General features: G+C 40.9%; 1 non-coding gene across 1 annotated transcript; it reads left to right on the forward strand.

Moving 5' to 3' along the window:
* Positions 1–1,750: 1,750 nt before the first annotated feature.
* Positions 1,751–1,820, forward strand: LOC117066273. Its single transcript, XR_004430251.1, has one exon. It is a non-coding gene; the product is annotated as a small nucleolar RNA SNORD123 (small nucleolar RNA).
* The last annotated feature ends 22,935 nt before the right edge of the window (positions 1,821–24,755 follow it).

Genomic DNA, 24,755 nt, shown 5'->3' on the forward strand with positions numbered 1-24,755 from the left:
TTGCAGGCTGTCGGGTGTCATAGCTCGCACGGCAGCCATGCAGACCTGAGAGGACAATGGAAATACAAATTGCCATCGATGTGTCTTTATTTTCTAGAACTTTATTTTTTTAATAAAAGAATTAAGTGACAGCAGTTCCGAAGGTTTCTATGAAAGTCCAGACCATCCCCAGATGCTCAGTTTCTGGCACGTGTGATCTGGCTGTCTTGGGTACTCAGCACTTACTGGGATTTCCTTTAAGGCCTCTGGGAGGGAGTGTCAGTAGCCGGCAGGCCTCCTTGGCAAGCATTTCTCCCTGGATTGTGGCGGGACTCCTGGCCTGCCGTGTGGCAGCTGCAGGCTCCTGGGGACCTGAACGAAAAGCTTAACTGTTCTCCCTTCCCTTGCTTGGCACTTAGGACACTAGTTCCATTCCAGACTTTCCGATTCTCTTGCCTACGTGGCACAGAGGCCTAGGAGCCTCCCTGGGAGGAAGAGGCAAGCCAAGGTCTTGCCTGGCTGCTTCTAGGGGGGAAGATGTAGAGAGGAAGCTGCCTTCTGCTTGGATTCTGCAGCCTTTGCATGGACCTGTGGAGCCTATGTGGCCAGGGTGAAGGAGACAGAAATTAGAACCCAATGTATTCAGCTAATCCTCTTCTTGCCTCTGAACATTGCAGTTAATACTTTAAAAGAAAAAAAAAAAAGAAAAAAATTATTGGCATATAGAGCGAAGCAGTGGGAAGAAGATCGCTTTCTACACCATAACCCAATAGGTCTGATAACATAACACTTAACTGGATAAATTATGTAATTTTGTATGTATGTAGGGGAAGAGTTGAATTCAGTTTTGCTGTTTACAGGCTGCACCAATGCACTGTTAAAAGATGTATATTTTAGTGATAATTACAAAATAATTGCTAGTAAGCAGGTAAATCAAATTATAATTTAGAGTGCATCCTTTGTTTAAAGTGAAATGGATCTAAATTGAGGATATAATTTTGAATTTTAACCTGGGGAAAGTTCTTTTTATTTATTTATTTTTTTGAGACTGAGTCTTGCTCTGTCGCCCAGACTGGAGTGCAGTGGCGGGATCTCGGCTCACTGCAAGCTCCGCCTCCCAGGTTCACGCCATTCTCCTGCCTCAGCCTCCTGAATAGCTGGGACTGCAGGCACCCACCACCATGCCCGGCTATTTTTTTTTTTTTTTTTTTTTTTTTGTATTTTTAGTAGAGACAGGGTTTCACCATGTTGGCCAGGATGGTCTGGATCTCCTGACCTCGTGACCTGCCCGCCTCAGCCTCCTAAAGTGCTGGGATAACAGGCATGAGCCACCGCGCCCAGCCAACATGGGGAAAGTTCTTTACCTTTTCTGAGCTACAGTCTCTTCACCAGGCGCTTAGACACACCAGCCTGGCAGGGGTATGTCAGTTGTCTGCTTGGAAGGAGAAAGACAGTAATCTGTGTAAAATACTCACCCAGCCTCCAGTATATAAGCAGGCTTTCCATAAACAAACTCATTTTGAAGTATATACAGGTATTTCTTTTTTCTAACAACATTTTTCTTTTCTTTTTTTTTCTTTGTAAAGGGCTTGCTTGCTAGAAAGCTATCTGCATTACGCTGCTTCTCATCACATAGAACTAAGGATGATCATTTTTAAACAAACAAACAAAAATATTTAGTTCTCTTCTTTTCAAAATATAGCTTTCCCTAAACTGTTTGAGGTGAGCCATGCACACAATGTGAAAGAATGAGGAAACCAACAAAATACTCGGTGAAAATGATGAATTCTGGGGCGCTGATTCATGTGACTTGAAAAACGCCATCCATTTCCTGATTCACCTCACTTCTGTTCGGAACTGTGAAAGATCACTTATGTTTCTGTACTAATTGACCGATTTTGTCTTGTCTTTACTTCCCTTCCTAGTGCTTGAATTTCAGCCACATCTCTAAGCTGCCATCTCAGACCAGAGGAACAGGGAGGGGGGCTTTCTGGAAAGAACATCACCTGGAAGAAATCAGGACGTGACTGTGGGCCATGAGTGACCTTCAAGGAAAGCCAGCTATCTGTGGTATTTAAGATGTGGTAAGATTGTATTAAAATTATAGAAAAAACCTCAATCCAGAAATCGTGACCTCTTGACATTTACATCTTAACTGGATTTTCCTGCCAATGAGACACATTACAATCATCCTCCATGAGTGTTCTCTTTTTACCCCGTCTTCATTCTTTTAGATCCGTGACATTTAAGAACTGAAGAAACGAAAAGATCGTCTGATCAGTCCCATCCGTCTTTTTCCTAATGCTAAACATTGGTACAAAGATGTGAAGTTTGATGTCTCACTAAGACTGCCTAGTGCTGCTTTATTGCTCACCTACTTCAAAGTATTGGGAAAACATGATTATGGGTACAGGTGAGGCTGGGTTGCACCCAAACAGGTTTCTTTTGTCAGATTCTTTTGATGGATCAGGAATCTACAAGTGGGGAGATTTAAGGGAAATAGCCCCTACACTTGCGTTTTCTTTACGTCTTTAGGGTTCTCTTACCCCGAGAAACACGCATTCCTCTTTAGTGTAGCAGCCCACTCTATTGGCAAAGTTAAGCAGACAAGTTTCATTTAAAAAAGAGCCACCCAGAACCTTAGACAGATAGATGAGAGTGAGCACAAATGTGCATAGCACGTGCAGTTTCCTGGCCCTTAAACTGAGGGGCCACATCAGTCTGCTCCTCCAGGCACAGCCTGGGACCCCATAATGTGCCCCGCTCTGCAGTCTGAGCTTCCACTCAAGTCCACCAGGGCCTGCGTCACACAACCCATGTCTGGTCAGAGGGTTGCACTTTGCCACTGCCATATGTTCCCAGAGGTTGGCACAGCATGACCTGGACCTCACCTAACCCAGGCAAACTCAGCTCATCTTTGAGCTCTGTGAAACCCATTTCTCAAGGAAGAACCACATTTGCACCTCACAGCCACGTTCAAGGAAGCAGCCTGGGTAAAGCAATGACTCAAGGATACAACAAGCAGACCACACAATTAACAAGATGTGCTGACTCGCAGGAGCAGCTGGGGGAGGGTAGGTGTCATTTTCCCTGTTTATTTTTTTCTTAAGAAGAGTTTACTGATTCTTCTTTCAGTACGGGCCTTTTAATAAGATATTGTGCTTTACTTCAGCTACGTGTGCAGAAAATTAAAGGATTCTAGAAGTCTGAAAATGTTTTGCCCTGTCCTCTTGGTTAAATTTCTGGATATATTGTCTAGCAACTCAATTTGCTTAAACAAAATTGGTGTGTCGAAAAAGCCCAAGTCATCTTTTATAAGTATGGTCTGGGGAGAAGAAAAAGAAAATGCTAAGTTTGAAAGATTTTTGGAATATCTGAAGAAAATACAGATAGCTTGTGGCATGGAGATAAAGCCTCTGGATAATTTCCAGGCTGTTATTTTCTGACATTGAGTCTTGTATATATCTTGAATGTCTGTAAGCAAAGAATGGCTATACTTTTTTTAAAAAAAAAGATACGTTTTATCCTTATTAATCAATGTCCTCTCTGTTCCTCTGCCTTTGAAAATAGAGCTTTGGGGAAAAATAAATACCTTTGGAAATATGTTTTCAAAAATAATATTCATCCTGCTTAGATTTAGAAGCACAGATTACTCTGCCTTAGTTTATTTCATTATTTACCAGAGAGATTAACTCAAAATAACCTTGAGTTAATGAAAAGATGATTTATTAAGTGAAATTAAAGCCAAAAGTAAAATGTCTCCTAAAGCAAATCCATAGAAAGAAGAGCCATCGAGGATCCAGTGGGCCCTCCATCAAGTGCTGGTTCAGACCCCTCCTTTCCATTCCATTCTCGTTGCCACAATTCACAGTGTCAGTGTCTCTCACCCAAAATACCAACACCTCCTCTTACTGTCTCCCTGACTCCAGTTCCTGTGATCATTCCCCAATCAGCAGCGTCATACCCACCCCTCACACACACATCGTCATCATCATTACCCTTAATAACACAGACCTGATTTTATTTGAATTGGAAACCACTTGGCTTTAAAAAAAATCTCCCTTGCAGCTAGGTGAGGCCACAGAACTCAGCCGTAACCCATAAGATGTAAATGGAGTAGGATTCTAAGACAGGCTTTGTAAAAGGGGGCAGGCAACTAAATGGGCATGGTCTTTCCTGTCCTCTCCTAGTTCTGGATTCCCACCTGGAAGTTGATTGTGATGGTGGAAATACCAGGCACTTGGGTGCGATGGCTCATGCCTGTAATCCCAGCACTTTGGGAGGTCGAGGTGGGTAGATCACCTGAGGTCGGAAGTTTGGGACCAGCCTAACATGGTGAAGCCCCATCTCTACTAAAAATACAAAAATTAGCCGGGCATGGTGACACGCACCTGTAGTCCTAGCTACTCGGGAGGCTGAGGCAGGAGAATCTCTTGAACTGGGGAGGAGGAGGTTGCAATGAGCCAAGATCATGCCACTGCACTCCAGCCTGGGTGACAGAGTGAGACTCCGTCCCAAAACAAACAAAAAATGAAATGCCAGGCACCAGTTTAGACTCTTAAGGATATAAGTTATGAGCCAAGGATAATGGTGTAAAAAGTAGCCTAAATCCCTTGTGACTCCATGGAGCCCCTGCCTCAGCCCTGAATTACCTAACCCCAGACTTCATGACCTGAGAAAGAAAGAACTTTCTGTTTTGCTTTAGCCATCATTGTTTCTGTTCTGTTTTTAGCAGGAGAATGTGATTCCTTACTGATGGAGGGGATTCAGTTCCTCCAGGTCTGGCAGCCCTGCAGCTTCATCCCTCAACATTGCAGCCTATGTAGCCAGTGCCCCTCCCCCTTTCTCCCACCCGGCTTTCCCATCTGCAACCAAGCTTGTTGCACACCATGTGCCAGACACACGGCTGCACATTCAAAATAGAATGAAAAGACATATAGAGGCGATCCCTGCCCTTTCAGAAGTTACAGCTTACCGAGTTACAGCTTACTGGGTTATGGAACCCACAAGTATGTAATTCTAAACCCTGATACATGCTATGAAGGACAAATATATGGGTGTCTGGTTTAGTCTGGGGAATGGGAGAGGCATCACTGAAAAAGTAGCATTTGAGATGAGATTTGAAGGATGAGTAGAGACCAGCAAGAAAGTGGGAAAGATAAAGGATAAGAGTAAGACTCCAGAAAAGGGTGGAAATGGTGATTAACTTTGGAATTTAATTCAAACACATTTGTTAAAGTATCAAGGATAGTAATAGTAATTGCAAATGAATAGTAATAGATACTGTCGTGGTCCATTTCAGGCTGCTATAACAAAAAGCCTTAATTCTCAGTAACATCTAAACAATAGAAATTTATTTATCACAGTTCTGGAGGCTGGAAAGTTCACGATCAAGGCACCAGCAGGTGAAGGCACAGTCTCTGCTTCCAAGATGGTGCCTTGTTTCTGCGTCCTCTGGAGAAGAGGAACACTGTGTCCACACATGGCTGAAGAGCTAGATGGAGAAAAGGGCCCAGCTAATTCCCTCCAGCCCTTTTACAAGCCGCTAATCCCACTTATGAGATCACAGCCCTTACAGCCTAATCACCTCCAAAAGGCCCCACCTCTTAATACTGTTGGATTGAGAATTAACTTTCAACATGAATTTTTGGGAGGATACAGTCAAACCATAGCATTCTTCCCCTGCGCCCTCAAAATTTATGTCCTCATATACAAAATTCATCCCAAAATTGGTAACTTATTGCCAAAATTCTTAACGTGTTCCAGCATTAACTTTAAAGTCTAAGTCCAAGGTCTCATTTAAACATGATCTGTATCAGATACAGCTGAGACTGAAGGTACACTTCATCCTAAGGCAAACTCCTCCAGCTCTGAGCCTATGAAATCAAACAAGTGATGTGCTTCCAAAATACGATAGTGGTATAGACATAGGATATACATTCCCATACAGGAAGGGAGAAATGGGTGAGAAGAAGGTGTCACAGGCCCCATGGAAGTCCAAAACTCAACAAGGCAAACTGTTAAATCTTGAGGTTTGAGAATGGTCTTCTTTGAGTCCATGTTCATCCTTCCGTACACACTGGGGCAAGGGTTGGACATCCAAGGGTCCAACCAGCCCTACCCCCATGGCTTTGCTGGGCACAGCCCATGCTGTAGCTCTCACAAGTTAGAGTCTAGTGCCTGTGGCTCTCCTAGGCTGGCATTGCATGCTGGTGGCTCTATCAGTTTGGGATCTTGGGGGCAACCCTGACCCCACAGCTCTGCTGGTCATTACCCTAGTAGGCACCCTCTGTACCTATCTCACCTTTGGGACAGTTCTCTGTCTGGGCTCTGAGCTCTCCAAGACATCTTTTGAAATCTACATGGAGATAGCCATGCCTCCACAGCTCATACACTCTATATAAATGCAGAGTTGGCACTTCAAGAATGTCAGCAAGGCTTATTACTTGTACCTTTCAGAAGGGTGGCCCAAGCCACATCTGAGCCCACTTGAGCCCCAGCTGGAGCAGCTAAAAAGCACTGTGTTAGAATGCGGGGAACAAATATCTGAGGAGGCCCCAGGCAGTGAGCCCTGAGGGCCACAGGTGCCCTGGGCCCCTCCCTCAAAACCTTTCTGACTTGAAGGCCCTGGTACTCTGGGATCATGATGGAAGCGGCAGCCTCAAACATTGAAATGCCTTTGGAATCATTCTTCTATTGTCTGGATAAATAGCGTCTGGCTTCCTTATAGCCACACTAATATCATATCAAAAGTTATGTTTGCTTAGCCATGCCCTTGGTATTCTCTGAATATTCATTTGCAATTACTATTCAAAGGGCTGAACATGCCCTTTGAACCTTTACAACCTGGAAAGACTGAAAATTTTCCATATCTTTAAGTTCTACTTCCCTTTTTATTGTAAATTCATTTTTAATTCATTTCTCTTCTCTTGCATTTTATGATAAACAGTCAAGAAAAGCCATGTAGTACCTTGAACACTTTGCTTAGAGATTTCTTTCACCAAATATCCTAGTATATCACTCTTAAATTCCGCCCTCCACAGAGCACTAGAATGCAGACACAATTCAGCCAAGTTCTTTACCACTTTATAATAAAGATAGCCTTTCCTCCAGTTTCCAGAACATTTTCATCTGACATCTCATCAAAATGACCTTTAGCATCCATATTTCTACCAACATTTTGATTACAATCTTTTACATATTCTCCAAGAAGACTGAGGCTCTGTCTATAACTCTTCTTATGAGCCTTTACCTTTGACAGTCCATTTATGGCAATCTAGGCTTTTTCTAGCCTACTTTGCCAAACTGAGCCTCTACCCATTACCGAGTTCCAAAGTTGCTCCCACATTTTCAGGTATTCACTACAGCAGCACCCCACTACTCATTACCAATTTCTGTTTTAGTTCATTCCAGGTTGCTATAACAAAAACCTTAAGCTGGTTACTTTATAAACAATAGAAATATATTTCTCATGGTTCTGAAGACTGAGAAGTCCAAATCACCAGTAGGTTCAGTATCTGGTCATTGCTTCCAAGGCAAAATTAATCCTTATTTTATTATCAGCATTCCAGTGAATAGAAGAATCATAGGCCAAATACTAACAAATTCAAGGATGTTTTATCATTAGAAAATATGCTAATATAAATCACCTCGTCAACAAATTTTAAAAAAACCGTATGATTATTTCAATAGCTGCAGAATATGTTTTGATAAACGTGTTTGTCATTCAAAAAAAAAAAAAAACTCTTCGCTAACTAGTAATAGAAGGTAATTTACCTAAATTGACAGACTATCTACCAAAAAAACAACAACAAAAAACTTGTTATTTAGTGGTGAAAAGTCTTAGGCATTCAATTGAAAGAGAAGATCAAGACAACCTGTACTTTCAATCACTGTTGTTGAAGAGAAATATCTGCAAGGACAAATCAAATCTCCTTATGGATATTTCCCTTCAACATCTAAACAGTGATTGAAAAGGGAAAAATTAACTTTTAATTTCAGATAATAAAATTGTATCTAATAAAAACACTTAGGAAAATCTGCATATCAACAATTAGAATAAAGAGAAAATTCTATTAAGTTCTGAAAGACTTTTGTGAAAAAATTATAAAGCTAAATTTAAATCCTAAAGAAGACCAAAATAAATGTATGCTATTCCACATTGATGTATTGGAAGATTCAGTATATAATGCCTTGAACATAAAATATTCATACAGAAATATCCATGCTACCCAAATTTATCCTTCAATACAATGTACATCTCATCAAAATCTCAACTGGCTTTTTATGAAACCAAACATCCTAAAGTTTACAAGCAAAGCAAACACAAATTTCCATGAGTGATTAAGGAATGTCTGTAGATTAGGAACAAGGTTGATAAGCATCATATCAATATTGTTCATAGGGCTATAGAAATTAAGACATGGAGATACTGACCCAGGGACAGACATAGAGAACAATAAACAAAGCCTATAAACAGACCCACATAGACCCCCTCTTGAGGGACATATGACAAAAGAGGTATGGTGGCTCACTGGGGAAAAAAGGTACTCAATAGATAGGCCTAAGACAATTGACTACTCATATGTAAAAACAGTGAATTAGAACCCCCCTCCTTATGCTATTTATAGAACAACTTTGAATTGTTTAAAGCAAAGTAAGAAACAAAACATTGCTTATGAAAACTTACAAGACACTATCCGTATGACCGCTGGATGGGGAAGCAGTTCTTTAAACAAGATATAAAGACTAGCTATAAAGAAAAAAAATCAATACAGTAAACAACATTAAAGTTTAGAACTTCCATATGATGATATACAACTTAAAAACAAGCCATAGCCTAGGGGAATTTTCAGTGCATACAAATGACAAAAGATGGTAGGCAAAATATATTTTCAAAGTCCCACCAATCCATTGGAAAAGGACAAAGCAAAAACTGTACAAATGAAACAAGAAGCTCAATGGCCAATAAGTATAACAACACAAGCTCCCCAGTAATCATGGAAAGTCAGTTAAAACCAGGATGCATCATTTCATACCAATCAGAGTAGCAATAATGAAAAAAATCTGACAATACCAGCTGTTATCATATGTTGGCAAGGGAACCTTTAGAGGTGTAAGTTGGTACAATCACTTGGGAAGGCATTGTGGCCACTCTTGCAATGTCTAAAATGTACATTCCATGCAGTGCAGTTGACAAGGTTGCAGAAGGGACATGTAGTATACTGCCAGTTTATATAAAGTATGTAAACCAAAAAATCAGATCTATATTTTATGGATACATGCACAGTAGTAAAATAGCACAGAAATGATAAATAATAAATTCAGTAATATGGCAAGGGAGGGAACAGGGAGATTGTGCAAAGATAATCAAAGGCCACCAACTTTATCTTTGATTCTGTTTTCCACTAAAATGAAAAAAAAAAAATGCAGCAAATAATGAAAAATGTTAAGATCAGACAGAGATGCTTTGGTGGGTGTTCATTAGATTATTATCCTTTTCTGTATGTTCAGAAGATTTCATAATTCAATAGAGAGGGTTAATAGGAAGGAAGAAAGTGCAGACAGGAGGTGGAAACTCATTGGAGCAGTTTTGTCCTGAAGAGAAACAAATAAACTGGTAGCAGGTGGACCTGTGCACAGAGGGTTATATTCCACAGTGGGTCATCGGAAGCATGTTTATATGTTGCTTGAGATAACTCTGTGTACAGTGAGAAAGTGTCTACATAATAGAGAAATAAGATAACTCCAGGAACGAAGGCTTTGGAAAGGTAAGAGTTCATAGGAGTTCGTTTGGAGACAGTAGAGCCCCCGCCTTGAATGGTCATTGGAGTAGGAACCAGGGAGACCAGGTAGAGGCAGCAATGGATTCTTCAGTGGTGCAAATTGTTTGAGGGCTTGCTGCCCTGGAAGCTTATGTTTTAGTAATGAAGTATGAGGCTAGATTTGGGTGGGGAGTAGGGAAGAGACATGAATGTTAGAAAAGAGAAGAGAAACTATGAAATCAACATCTTGGAAATCAGGCAAACGAACTTACTGGGAACGTGTACTGGAATGTCCATGCAGTGTTGGATGACCAGTCAAGGCTCATGGTAATCACCCTAAAGTGAACCCCATCAGCATATTTGTGGGATTTTCTCGAGGAACATTCAGTAGCTCAGGCACTGGTGTGGATAACATGGATGATTGATTCCAGCCAGGAGGTGGTTTCCCCACACAAACCGGAGAGAGGAACAGAAAAGTCGAGGACATCTGCAGGGAGGCGTCTTTAAGGATGGTCACACAATGTAAGCTAACAAGGAGGACACAGGGAGAAAAAGGATCATGGTTTCAACAGACTGGAGGACTAGATGAGGTCCAGAATCTGAATGTTTACTTGTGGTCCAAGATGTGTTCATGATAATAGGGGCTGCAGTGGAATTACTGTTGTTAGAGGAGAGGACAGATGGCCAGCATCCTAGAGGTGTGATCAATATGGATGTTTAAGTCAGCAAAAGGAAACTTCAGTGAACAAAGCAATGTGACACAGGATGTTCAACAGACAACAGCCACAAGCAAAATCATTTTATAGATGTTGAAAATGTGGTCCAGAGAATGAATCTCTACAAAGGAAATCCCAAACTAATAACCGAAAGAGCCCGTGAGTATTTGACTCCAAGCTCCCTTCTCTTTCCAGTACCAAACTGCTTATACAAGTTTCAACACAGTAAACTTTAACAGTTATACAGGCCGGGCGTGGTGGCTCAAGCCTGTAATCCCAGCACTTTGGGAGGCCGAGACGGGCGGATCACGAGGTCAGGAGATCGAGACCATCCTGGCTAACACGGTGAAACCCCGTCTCTACTAAAAATACAAAAACTAGCCGGGCGAGGTGGCGGGCGCCTGTAGTCCCAGCTACTCAGGAGGCTGAGGCAGGAGAATGGCGTAAACCTGGGAGACGGAGCTTGCAGTGAGCTGAGATCCGGCCACTGCACTCCAGTCCGGGCGACAGAGCGAGACTCCGCCTCAAAAAAAAAAAAAAAAAAAAAAAAACAGTTATACAATGGAATTTTATCTGAGTCTCCAATAACTCCCCTCAAAGGAGCTGAGGATGACCCTTAACCAGTATGACTAATCAGAAATATCTGGGGAATTTTTTCAACGTACACAAGCCAAGGCTGACGCTATACGTAGTGAATCAGAGTCTCCAAGGAGTAGGGCCCAGGCCTGTGGTTTCAGAAACGTTTCCTAGGTACATCTGATGCACAGCCTGTTCAAGAACCAGTGGACTTCAGATTATTTTCAGTACCAAACCTCCCCTGTTTTTAAAGCACAGATCATTCCAATAGTCCTGAGAAACAACTGGACCGAGAGAACAAAGACTTTAGTGCCCAGTTGTGTTTATCTGGCCATCTCTAAGGTTCTAGAATTATTGTTTTGCATGCACTATATAGCAACTCATTCCATCCTGGACTGTATTGAGAAACATGTTTTCTATTCCGTATCTTATGCAATCACAAAAGAGTCTTAGTGTTTGCTTATTGTGCTCAAAGATTCACTTTTATCAATTTATTGATGAAATATCCACTTTTACCAATTTATTTCTATAAAGTGTTTTGCTTATCAGTAATGTCCTCTGCGAAATTCTCATTGCCAGATGTATTACTTTAGGGACTACGTAAATTATGGTGGTCTCTCACTCACACACACACACCTTTTCTCTTCTGCTAGGATCAGCTTTCACAGCTGTGTGCATGGGGGAAGGGGCCTCTCTGGGATATGAACTGAGAAAGGATGCCCCATTGACCTTTTTTTCCTCTCTCCTACCCCAACTTCCCAGCTCAATCAGCACAGACATGATTATATAATCATGCCAATATAAGAGCTACGATTATGTTTACTTCACCCTTCCCCTACCTCTAGGAGATAATATCATTTCAGCTCACCCAGGGAAATATATCAGAATTTTGGTCAACTGCAGAAATGGCCTATATAAATACATTGCTCCCAGAAAATTCTGCCACACCTTCCAGACTCCGCCAACTCAAACACCAAGTGAGCTGGATTGCCTTCTATTTCATCCCCTGGAGCGTCATGGGGTGGAGTGTGTGGCCATAATGTCAGATTCATCCCTATGCGTGACAGCATCAATGAAGTTATAAATATCTAAGGCTTGTGGCATTCCCTAGCAAAGTGTCTCACAATATGCCTTTCATATATCAATAACTAACAGGTTTTGGGGATTTCCTGCTTGCTCGGCTCTAGTCTAAGAGGTTTAAAATATTAACTTATTGAACTCTCAAATTAACTGTGCTAGGGAATGTTATTACCCCCACTTTATGGATAAGAACACTGAGGCACAGAGAGGTTGAGTAACCTCCCCTACGATGAAACAGCTAGGAGGCATAATTGGGAGTCAGACGGTGGCATTGCTGACTTCAGAGACTTGCTCTTCCCCAACACCTCCATGGTGCACGAGAGCCAGGGTTGGCAAACTTTTCCCGTAAAAGGTCAGAGAGCAAATGTGTTAGGCTTTGTGAGCCATACAGTTTCTGTTGCAACTCTAGACAATATGTCAGTGAATTGTGTTCCAATAACAATTTATTTACAAAAACAGACCGGATTTGGCCTCCACGTCATAGTTTGCTGATCCCTGCTCTAGCCCAGTGGTTCTCAAATTTGAGCATGCTTTAAAATCATCAGAAGGGCTTTCTAAAATCAGACCGGTGCCCAGCAACATCCTGAGTTTCTGATTCAGTGGGCTTTGGATGGGGCCCACACTTTTGTTTTGCATCTTTAGCGGTTCCCAAGTGATGCTAATGCTGTGGGTCTAGGAACCACCCTTTGAGAACCACTGCCTAAAGGAACTTTAAAAAACACAGCCTGCAGGTTATCTTCTGAAAGCACGTCAACGTTCATGTAAAATCTTACCATTCCTCTAAGTCGTGATGACTTAGAGACTCCTTTGTCTTGCAGTCTCTGGACAAAGACCATGTTTTATCTTCTTGGTCTTCACAGTGTCTGAGATGGTGACTTCTGTGTCCTAGGTACTCAAAAATGGTTGCTTGTGGAATGAAACTTAGAGGAATAACTGTAATGCTATGTTAGGTTGTTCCCGTTAATTTTAAAATGTGGGCTGGACGCGGTGGCTCAAGCCTGTAATCCCAGCACTTTGGGAGGCCCAGATGGGTGAATCATGAGGTCAGGAGATCGAGACCATCCTGGCTAACACAGTGAAACCCCATCTCTACTAAAAAGAATACAAAAAACTAGCCGGGCGAGGTGGCGGGCGCCTGTAGTCCCAACTACTCCGGAGGCTGAGGCAGGAGAATGGTGTGAACCCGGGAGGCGGAGCTTGCAGTGAGCCCAGATCGCGCCACTGCACTCCAGCCTGGGTGACAGAACGAGACTCCATCTCAAAAAAGAAAAAAAAAAAAATTAAAATGTGACGAAAATACTCAGGATTGGAGTAAATCGCTTTAACTCAGAGAATGACATTACCTAAGATAGGCAACTTGTTTCTATGGTACAGAAAGTCATTTTTCCCAGTTCACTCATTTAAAGAAAATATACACCTTAAGATAGTCCTGAGTTTTGCCCAAGTCACATTAAATGTAGCCTGCCCCAAGTTATGATCCTACGTAAGAAGCAGCTCTTGCTTGTCAAGATATTGTTCCTTAGGGATGAAGGACAAAGGAAGTTGTAGGTTATGGGATTTTGCAGAAGGCATTACCAGTCCCGGCAAAACCAGTTCTTAAAAAACGATTGGGATCAGGCTGACTGGACACACCTAGATATAACTTGAGCAGAGGATACCTGCCAGGACTGATTTCCCCCTTGGGTAAACAGCCAGATGCAAGGCAATGTGCAGGCCATTTAAACTCTCAGTGCTGTGACCAAACCAGAGCCTCGTGATTCACTTTATTTAGAAAAACAGGTGGGAAATTAAAAATCCTCCAAACTATTTTGAATTGGAAAAAGAAAACCTCATTTGGTTTCAAAGCATTTTTTTTTTTTACTTTTCCTAACTCTGAGAAAATGTGAACACTGTAGCAGAGTAAAAAGACTGCTCGCTGCCTTCCATATACACAAATCAGGGCTTTCCTGCGTCCAAATGTTAATTTGAACTGACAAAACACTCTCGGCACTTTAATTTTATTTCATAACGAAAAGGCAAACTTAACTTCTAAGCATTTTTATTCCAAGTTTAACGGCTTACATTCCCAGGGTCAGCAAGCAGATGGAGTTGGAGACGAGAATGTATAATTGCAGATTATGAAACAGCAAAATTAATATTACTTTGTTAATGTCAAGATAGGATTTGAGAGCTAGAAGGGATTTTCAAGATCATTGATCCTAAACCTCATCATACAGATGAAGACACTGAGGCTGAAGTGATTATGTGTCCTTCACATAACTGGCTTTGCAGAGCCAGTTGGGGATGGAGCTGCATCTGCTGCCTGGTCTCCTGGCAATTAGGCCAGTCCTCCCACTGCAGTACACCACTATCCTCATCAATTCCTTACAAGAAAGAGGCTCTTATTTATCCTTCACTGCTTTACCTTTCAGTGTAGAAGTGTGTGTGTGTGTGTGTGTGTGTGTGTGTGTGTGTGTGTGAAATAAATGAGAAGGAGGAAAGGGAGGGGAGGGGGAGGAGGAGGAGGAGGAGAAGGAAGAAGGAGAAGGAAAAGCAAAGAGCCAGAACTGTTGGAGTGCAACCATTTGCAAATTTCCCAGGGACCTACTTCCTTTCATCTGTGACTCTGCCATTCTCAGTGGGCTACCCACATCGTCATGGTCCGTGGTTAACCATCACCTTGAAAATTCCAGCCAGGAGGGAGGAGAGAAAGAAGTGGAGTAGATCCTCTTCCCCATACAAGTGTGCCTTGGATGGCACACATGCATTTCCTTGGCCAGAACTTACTTGCATGGACAGACCTAGATTGTGGGTCACCATGTGCCCAGCTAAACATAGTATATAGTATTATATCCAAAAGAAACAATGGTCACTGAGGGCTATCTAGAGGTTTCTTAGTTGACTCGCTGGCTATCCAATATCTGTGCTTACCTTTCATCTCACATAAAGAACACATGTATCCTCGACCTAATGGAGGCAATCTGTATATGTCTTATTGCTACTGCTTTCACCTTCAAGTTCATGATCTGTACCTGACACACAGTGTTATCCACTAAGTCCAGGCTTCCTGCTCTCAATTGAACAACTGTAAACTAAAAGACAAGTTTTCTGTGCACCCATTGGATCCAATATAGAATGGTAGAGTACGAACAGAAACTTCAGTGGCAGACAAATGGCAGCAGTGGATCCCTGCTAATGAATGCATGCTTCCCAAGAGCCACTGCTGTGAGACTGAAGTCACTCCATCTGGTGTCCCCTGGGAAACTCTCTGGAAGGAGATCACTAGGAGTGTGTGGGAGGGGGTATTAGTCCATTTTCACACTCTGTAAAGATACTACCTGAGACTGGGAAATTTATAAACAAAAGAGGTTTAATTGACTCACAGTTCCTCATGGCTGGGGAGGCCTCAGGAAACTTACAATCATGGTGGAAAGCAAAAGCAAAGTAAAACACGTCTTACATGACAGCAGGAGAAAGAGCACATGCAGGGCAAACTGCCAGACACAACCGGATCTCATGAGGACTCCCTCACTATCATCAGAACAGCATGGAGGAAACTGCCCCCATGAGCCAATCATGTTCCACCAGGTCCCTTCCTCAACACATGGGGATTACAATTCTAGATGAGATTTGAATGAGCACAGAGAGCCAAGTCATATCAGAGTGCATTGCTCTGGTTCAGCTGGGACACACACAGCCTTTGCCACTCACCCCCAGCAGGGTGGCCTGAGTCACCAATCAAGCTTGTCTGGTGGCTTCTTTGGCAACACAGTTTCCTCAAAAACTTAGCAGACAACTGTCATTTAAACCTAAAGATTTAGCATCTTTATTTCCTGGACTCTGTGTACTGCCAAAAGTCCTCTCGAGTTAATGGTGTCTACCTTGGGAGTGTCAGGAACATAGTCCTTGTGGGAAGGAAATTCCTCTATTCTGATCTCTCACTTTTTGGCAGAAAAGTCCATATGTGAGAAGAGTTAGCAAAATAGGATCACACAGTTCTATCTCCTCCCCTTGCAGTCCATTTGGAGCCACCTCTTATCACTGTTTCAGTTTTGGATAAGGTTTGGCTTTATCAAACTTGCAAAGTCCCAAGAGAACTCATATTCACTTCAAGTTGACTATGTGGGCCATGAGGATGTTCCCGTCATGAGAGGATCTAACTTAGCAGAGCTCTGGTTGTCTTTCATTTTTGCTTGATGTGCAGCCACCTCTAGCCTAAATTTGCCTCTCTCATGAGGACTTCTCTCAAAGTGTCAAGTGTCAACAAGAAAACATCAACATTCCGAATTTTCTGATCATTTCCCCTACTGTTGGTCATGCCATGTGTTCTTCATCCCAAGATGCTGCAGAGACCATGTCATTAGATGCTTTGTCACTGCATAACAAGGGTCACCAGCTTTCTACCCACCAAAATCTGCACTTTTGCTGTCCACTATCCAGATGCTTTCTCTAAGCCAATGACATCAGATTGACCAGCTGGATTCTAACAAATGCCACACGCAACATTCTCTTCCAAGTACCAAATTCTGCCATATACATTCAGCTGTGTATGAGAATGATCCAAATTTGCAGTGACCTAAACACAAAATGAGTTTATTGCTTTCTCCCATAAACATCTAATGTGGTAACTGTGCTCCACAAGGTCATGGGGCACTCAGGTTCCTTCTCCTTATCATTTTACCTTGCCTTGGTAATGTTCTGGTTTCGATGGCCCAATGTTTCTCACCACCATGCTTTTCAGCCAATAGGAAGGGAATGAAATGGTTGATATTATCTTGCCTGCTAAGTAAGGCACAATTTGGAGATTTCACATATCACTCATTCAATCCCATTATTAGGAATTTAATCTCAGGAATAAACTTACTTTTTTAGGATGTCAGAGTCCTCAGACAAGGGTTTTTATTGCTAAAGAAGTAAAGGAAGTTTGTATTGCAGAACATGAACAGTCTCTGCTGCATTATGTACATCTTTTTAATATTCAGCATAAATATCTAGAACACAACCTATAATTAAAGATATAATTCAGCATGGATATGCTGTTTACCTATAAATCTCCTTATCTAGAATATTAGTGAACCTATCAACCAGGAATTCTTGGGAAATTTCTTATCCAAACCTTTTGGGCTATCTGATCTTTTGCCGTCATTTGATTTTCCTCTAACTCTTCCAAAATGGGCATCCACACAGAATTATGTCAGACCAGCATTTGATATCCAAAATGATATTAATTTGGTGAGTAAGTCTTTATGTAACTGTTCAAACTCCACATTTTGGATGTATCTGGTTTAACTCACTATTTTAACTTGCCCATTAAGCTTTTATTTTCAATGAACATAATTTTTATTACTAGAATTTACATAATCTTTTGGCTATTGAACTTATTTTCTGTTTTCTGTTGTGTCATTAGTATCTCAAGCATGCTAATTTTTTAGTCATTATCCTATTATTCTTGTATCTGAATCTACTGTTTGTGTTTTCTGCTAATTTTCGCACATGGTAGCCTGTTCTTTTTGTGATTTTTAAATGTAGGTTGTGAGTTTGTTTGCTCTGTGGGGCTTTATGAAAATTTGGAATGTCCTGGATTAAAAGTTTCCCTCTTTTAGAAGGTTCTGGGCATGCAGGAGTGGTACCAGGCAGGGATAAATTTTTGTTGTTACTTTCCTCCTTTGGGGGCTCCCAAGTATAGTCACATCAAACTAAAACCTTATGAGAGAAATACTGTTATTATTTTAAGGAAAGAGTTTTTCCCACCAAGATCCCAGAAGACAACCTCTTTGTTAACTATTTGCCGGTGAGTGGATGTTTTACATGCCTATTCAATAGGGCTGACTATACTGGGATGGGATTTCACCACATCATCACGCATGCCCCAAGGACTTATGTGCTTTGACCCCAAAAATCCATGCCTATGGTCGTTGGTTACCAAGAAAGGCACGCCCTGTTTCCCCCTGCTCCCCGCCTCCAACTCACCCAACACAACTGAGTAAATATCTGTTTTCTATTCTGTGGCCTTGAGAATTTCCTTACTTTCTTTTGAGCTTAGCTATGTATTTCAAAGAAGTTTAGTTTATTTTTATCTAGCCTTTGTAGGTATTCTGTAGTAGTATAGTTTCGTAATACTTAACTGTTTCCATAACGAGAAGTCAGCTCCCTAGTTTCATTCATGAAGATGCAAACTGTTACTTACTTCAACCTAATAAATCGCAATGGAAGCAACTAAAAGACAATATTTACAACATTTGTGAGGGACAAGTGGTCAGTATGCTTGTGTGACGTGGCATATCTGGCTATCTAAGCTGGGTTCCAGAGGCTCTTCAGTACAGACTCCACCTCTCCTTCCCCAGCAACTCACTCTGTCGCGCAAATCTCAGTAAGAGTTTACACTCTCTGCTATACCCAGTAGTAGGGAAGGCAACATGGATGGGAGGCATGAAAAAGGCAAAGATCAAAGAAGGAAGTCTGAATTTGTGCTCCTGTATTTTAGGCGAGACCAGAAGCTTTGGGGGGACTCATGACTTTAAAAGTTCATGAGAAACTTTTTGAGACTCACAAGCACTAGGAGAAATGCTTCTAGGTTCAGGAAATCAGATGTAGTGTAAAATTATTAAAAAGAGCACATTTCCTGTTTCTGGAATTTTTTTTTTTTTTTTTTTTTTTTTTTTTACGGGGTCTCGCTGTCTTACCCAGACTGAAATGCAGTGGTATTTCATGACTCACCACAGCCTCAGCTGCCTGGGCTCAAGCAATTCTCCCACCTCAGCCTTTCAAGTATATAGGACCACAGGCGTGGACCGCCATACCCAGCCAATTTTTAAAATTATTTGTAGAGATGAGGCTGGTCTCAAATTCCTGGGCTCAAGTGATCCTCCCACCTCAGCCTCCCAAAGTGCTGGGATTACAGATGTGAGTCACTGCACACAGCATGGAAAATTCTTGCAACGTTAGAACAGGCATGGCAGAGTTTATGGGATTGGCACCACTCTTTTTCCACTCAAGAGAAGATAGTTTTTCTATTGACACCCTCAGGGTACTCTTGACTGTTGGTGGCAGCAGTGTGGCTTCCCAATACTCTGTCTTGACAGTAGACATGGGCAAGTGGGAGCCAGAGCTGGACACACAGAGGAAAGCAGACAGCAGGTGGTATGGGTGCTCACCACCTGGGCTTGTTGGCTTGTGTGAGGCACTCCTTTGGGGACTCCTGAAGTAACTCAGAGAAAATGCTTTGTAGGGAGTTAATTTTTAGCAATCAGGCTAGGAGTCACTGAGCTCCCATAATTGATTAAGTCTCTAAAGTTAAGGAGACTTTATACTGGCAAGATATGGGTAGACCATCTGAGTGCTGCTAAACATACAAAGAGTGTTTAAGTGATGGGCATTTAGGTTGATTCCATAAAGAAAATGTGGCATATATACATCATGGAATACTATACAGCCATAAAAAAGAATGAGACCATGTCCTTTGCAGGAACACAGATGGAGCTGGAGGCCATTATCCTTAGTAAACTAACTCAGGAACAGAAAACCAAATACCACATATTCTCGTTTGTAAGTGGGAGCTAAATGATGAGAACACATGGACACATAGAGGGGAGCAACACACACTGGGTCCTATCAGAGGGTGGGGGATGGGAGGAGGGAGAGGATCAGGAAAAATAACTAATGGATACTAGGCTTAATACCTGGGTGACAAAATAATCTGTACAACAAACCCCCATGACACAAGTTTGCCTATATAACAGACCTGCATATGTACCCCTGAACTTAAAAGTAAAAATATAAAAAAGAGTGCTTAAGAAAAAGACAGTCTCAAACAAAAGATGAATGAAAGACAACTCATAAAAAGAGAAATGAAACAGATTTCACACATAAAAAATAATTTTACTAAAAAATTAAAAAATGAAATAACAAGATTATTTGCATCTACCAAACTGACAAAGATAATTATGCATTTGCCCTCTTATTTATCTGACTGATGGGCATGTAAACTTGTATAATTGTGACAAAGAATTTTTTATAGCTATAATGAAGCCTCCTGAATCTTATGACCCTTTCAATGCCTATTTCAACACAGGGAAATTGTTTATGAGATACTCATAAAAATTTGTACAATGTAACTATATTATGACATAGGTGAGTAGCATAGGTTGTAAAACAATATGCATGGAATATAATCCTAATTGTATATATTTATACAAATATGCATTTAAAAACAACTGGAAGTTTGTACAGTCATCCCTCATTATCCACGGAGGATTGGTTCTGGGACTCCTTGTGGATACCAAAATCCATGCAGACTCAAGTCCCTTATTAAAATGTAGCACTTGCATGTAATCTACACAAATCCTACTATATATTTTAAATTATCTCTAGATTACTTGTAATACCTAATACAATGTCAATACTACATAAACAGTTGTTATACTGTGTTGTTAAGGGAATAATGACAAGAAAAATTCTGTGACTGTTCAGTACAGATACAACTCTCCATTTTTTAAAAAACATTTTTGACCTATGGTTGGTTGAATCCATAGGTGCAGAACCCACAGGTATGGAGGACCGACAGCACACAGATAAGTGGTTATCACATTCTTCATTCTGAATTTCTCAATTACATTTTTTTCACAATAAGCATGAGGTCTCTCTATATTCAGCAAAAAGAGAATAAATGCTGTTGTTGTGATCATATTATCTTCATCAATTGGCTTTTCGTGGCCTTAGATTTTTACTCCCATTGTTTCTGATGCTTAGATCTGGAGAGAAGCTCAAGAGAAGGAAGGCTCCCTCTGCCCACTCTGGGCTCCTATGACCAGGGCTGGCCCCTCACAGCTGCTGCCAAAGAGAATTTCCAGAGACCCAGTTGGCTTTTGCTTGGAAGACCCCACTCATGGTTGGGACGTTCCCTTAGTTAACTGTTCCCCTTCACTGAGGACTCATGTTTCTCATTCTTGTTTGTTTTTCTTTTTGCTTTGTTTGGAAAAATCACTTTCTGGATTATTCTGCTGGTTATCAATGTCATCACTCAGTCTTTCATACTGAGTTGCCTATGCATATTGGGTTAAACCAAAGAAAAGTGCTTTCTATGAAAGTTAAAAAAAAGGTAAGTAATAGCACTTTGATCTAATTTAACCTATTTCTATGATACCTAAGTTATCCCATCAAGTGGAAAAAATTTCATTTTTCTGATTGATTAGAAATTCTGGTTAACGGGGTACCCCACATGGGTAGTGGTGCCAGACAGAGCTACAAGGGCCCTGAGCAATACTTTCACATTAGTGGAAATTGGTTTTTTTTTACTTCAGTATTTTTTGAATATAGTTTTCTCACTAATCTAAGCCATCAATTTGGAGGATCAGGTTAGAGTATTGACATTGAAATAAGCTTCATACATATAAAAAAAGAACGATTTCCTCCTGGATTCAATTTAAAGGAATAAGCATGAAAAGAAAAAATAGATAACTCTCACAAAATTTAATACATTGATTGGATTTGTGAGATATTTTTAAATAAAATTTAATTCAAAATGTTGAAAGCTACAGATGACTGGAAATAACGTAAAAATAGAAAATCCAATTTTAAAATACGTATTTCATGTTGGAGTAGAAGAAACATGCACCTCAGATTATCCCTAAAGTTCTCAAAGTAGAAGAATAAAATAAAATTTAATCTAGAAATAAAAGTAGAAACCTTTCAGCAGCTCTTGGGCAATAATTAGTAAATGAGTCAAGTAATTACTATTTAATGTAATTGTCATTTTCTTTATAATAGTTTATTGCCTTTAACCTTGGTTTAAGAAATGAGATTCTGTTGGTATGAAAGTGATGATATGAGTATTCCTCAGGCAGGTAGTTGGATGCACATATCTGAAATTCAAGAGAGGGATATGGGAGTCCTCCATTCACAGATGATGAGTCTGGATGAGAACTTAGAGTGAGAAGAACCAAGTGCAAGAATTGAGTTCCTGAGCTCAGAATTCAGGGAACAAGGAGTAACCAGCAAGGAATCCATGAGTGCCCAATGAGACAGGAGGAAAACTAAGAAAGCTCAGTGCAGGGAAGCCAGGAGCAGGAATATGTCCAGGAAGAGGCAGAAATCAACCCCATTAATGCTGATGAAAAGGCAGCTACAAAGAGAATTGCCCATTGGATCTAACTGTGCCAAGCTCACTAGGAACCTTAACAAGGGCAGCTTTTGGGGAGTCGTGAGTCTGAGACAAGGTGAGACAGTCATGAGTCTGAGAGATTGAATCCTAACATTTCAGATCAAACCAAGAGCAGAATGAGGACCACTTATCTAAATATTTAAAATGTAAGTGAAACTAACAAGTTGTTTCAGAAAAGATGCTCTATCTTCATACCTTGGGAAAAGATACTTTTGATGTAAGATGTTTCCATAGGCAGAAAGTGGGGGGAAAGTATATGGGATCTCTATGAAGATTTTCTTACAACTGCATGTGAATCTACAGTTGTCTCAAAATATATCTCAAAAGTTATCATTATGATTATCTCAAAAGTTAAAAACTGATAGCTTTGTTAATAACCTGGAAGGACAGGCTTGAGTTTAGATATTAGAATTCCTCAGAGTTCTGCTTCAGAACCTGGAGAAAGGACTACCTGTAGAATTTTCAGGGCCCAGTGAAATGAGTGTGGGGACCCTGGTTCAAAAGTGATGAAGCATTTCAAGATGTTAATAGCAAGACATTAAACCAAACGTGGAAACCATGTGAACACAGGACCCCGTCTGACTGCACAGGATGCATGATCTCCTGCTAGCAGTTGTTTGGACTTGTGTGGTTTGAACTTCTCCCTGGCACCATCATCTTGCCCACCTGTGAGGCAGAAAGGGACGAAGGTGTAACTTGAAAGCTGTCACAGGTCAAACATCAAAAACAGAGACAGATTCTTGATGACACACTTACATCCTTCAAGTCTTTGTTCATAAACCGCTGTCTCCGTGACACCTACTTGATTAGCTGATGTAAGATTTCACCCCCTCCTCACATGCCCATTACTGATCTGTATTTTTTTTCCAGAGCATGTATCACCTTCTAACACAATGCATACTTTATTTTATTGTGATTATTGTTGATCTCCTCTCACTACTAAGTTAACACTGTAAGGACAGGGATTTTGTCTTTTTTATACTGAAAACCATGCCAAGCCCATATTTAGCACCCAATAATATATCAAATAAATGTATGGTTGGAGAAACTTAGGGTCTAATAAATCAGCCTTAATGTGAGGGCTCCCTGGAAAAAATTCCCCAGCTACAGAATATCTGTCTCCTCTTGAATGTGAGTCCCAGATGACACAGTGGCACACTCTTGTTTCCTCTTTAAAATGGAAACATTGCAAAGGCTTCACATCATGGAACCCTAGGGTTGAGTTCACTGTTTATTGCTTTTGGACATAAGACCACAGACCAAAGCAAGAATACTGGAGATGTCACCTTTAAAATACAAAACTGAAAACAGCGAAAGTTAGAGAGTGACTGAGTAGAAGAATAGGCAACATTTTAAAATTGATTTTACAAAGGCAGTCATCAGACAGCACTGTGTCATTTTAACTCAAGATTCTCAAGTGGCTCTCATGCTGATGGTTAAAGCAAGAGAATGATTGGCCCTAAGATGATGTACTCCTCCCAAGAATCTGAAATTCATAGATCATCTGGAAGGACCAGAGTGCTTGTGGAGTGATGGGGGATGGGGTAGATTATTATGGGAAAGAAGAGGGCTCCTCAAAGGAAAAAATGCAAAAAGGAGACTGTCAGAGAGAGGCATCAAAAGCAGATTTTATCACTTCCCCAGGGCTCCTGAGTGCCAGAGAGGATTGTCTGAGTCTAATTAAGAAGTATGGACTTGGATCTCATTTCAGGTTATGGATAAAATCAGTCTCATATCAAGTCATCTTGCTTCTGGTGCCTGTGTTTATTAAGCTTCAGGAACAGAGGAAAAGCCCAAAGGCTCCTTCCAGGAGACCTGCATTTTGTGTTATCTGTACTGTTTATGATCAACCTGAGGAAGCGTTACGTACACGTCCACAGCACTTAACCATGTTTCTTTGATTATTTGGGTTCCAAACCAAGATTGTGTCTCACTTTTGGGCCTTCTCATGGCTGTCTGCTGGACTCAGATAATAAAGTAAAAAGAAGTTGGACAAAAGAAAAGAAAAAAATAAATAAAGTTTACCTGTTTTAGTCCTACACTTTCCAGTACTCTATGGAAAATTCCATCTCTTCATTTTATGGTCTTGATTCTAGAATTCAAATGTTGCCCGATCACTTTTCCCCAGCTTGCCACTCACTCTGGATGTGGGATGTGGCTGAATCTCAATGATTACACAAAATGGAAATGGAGGCACATCAGAGATTTATTGTTTCAACCTTGGAGACTGAAATATATTAAAATAAGTGGCAAAAATCATGAATCATTGCTTGAAAATGCTCGTGAGTTTTCACCTTGGGAATTCAAGGTTACATAACTAGATAATTATGCTTTGCATAATATGTCAATCTTTGGGCTTCCATATCAGTCACAATATTAGCAAGAGAAGAAAATCTTCAGCAGTCTATACCCAGCTGCTACCGTGGAAACATCCCAAAGTCTAATTAAGAGTTTGAAAAAATAGTTGTAATACTCCCTGAAGAACTCATCTACATTCCAACA

Source organism: Trachypithecus francoisi, unplaced genomic scaffold (genome assembly GCF_009764315.1).
Source record: "Trachypithecus francoisi isolate TF-2019V2 unplaced genomic scaffold, Tfra_2.0 Lachesis_group2, whole genome shotgun sequence".
Lineage (NCBI taxonomy): Eukaryota > Metazoa > Chordata > Mammalia > Primates > Cercopithecidae > Trachypithecus > Trachypithecus francoisi.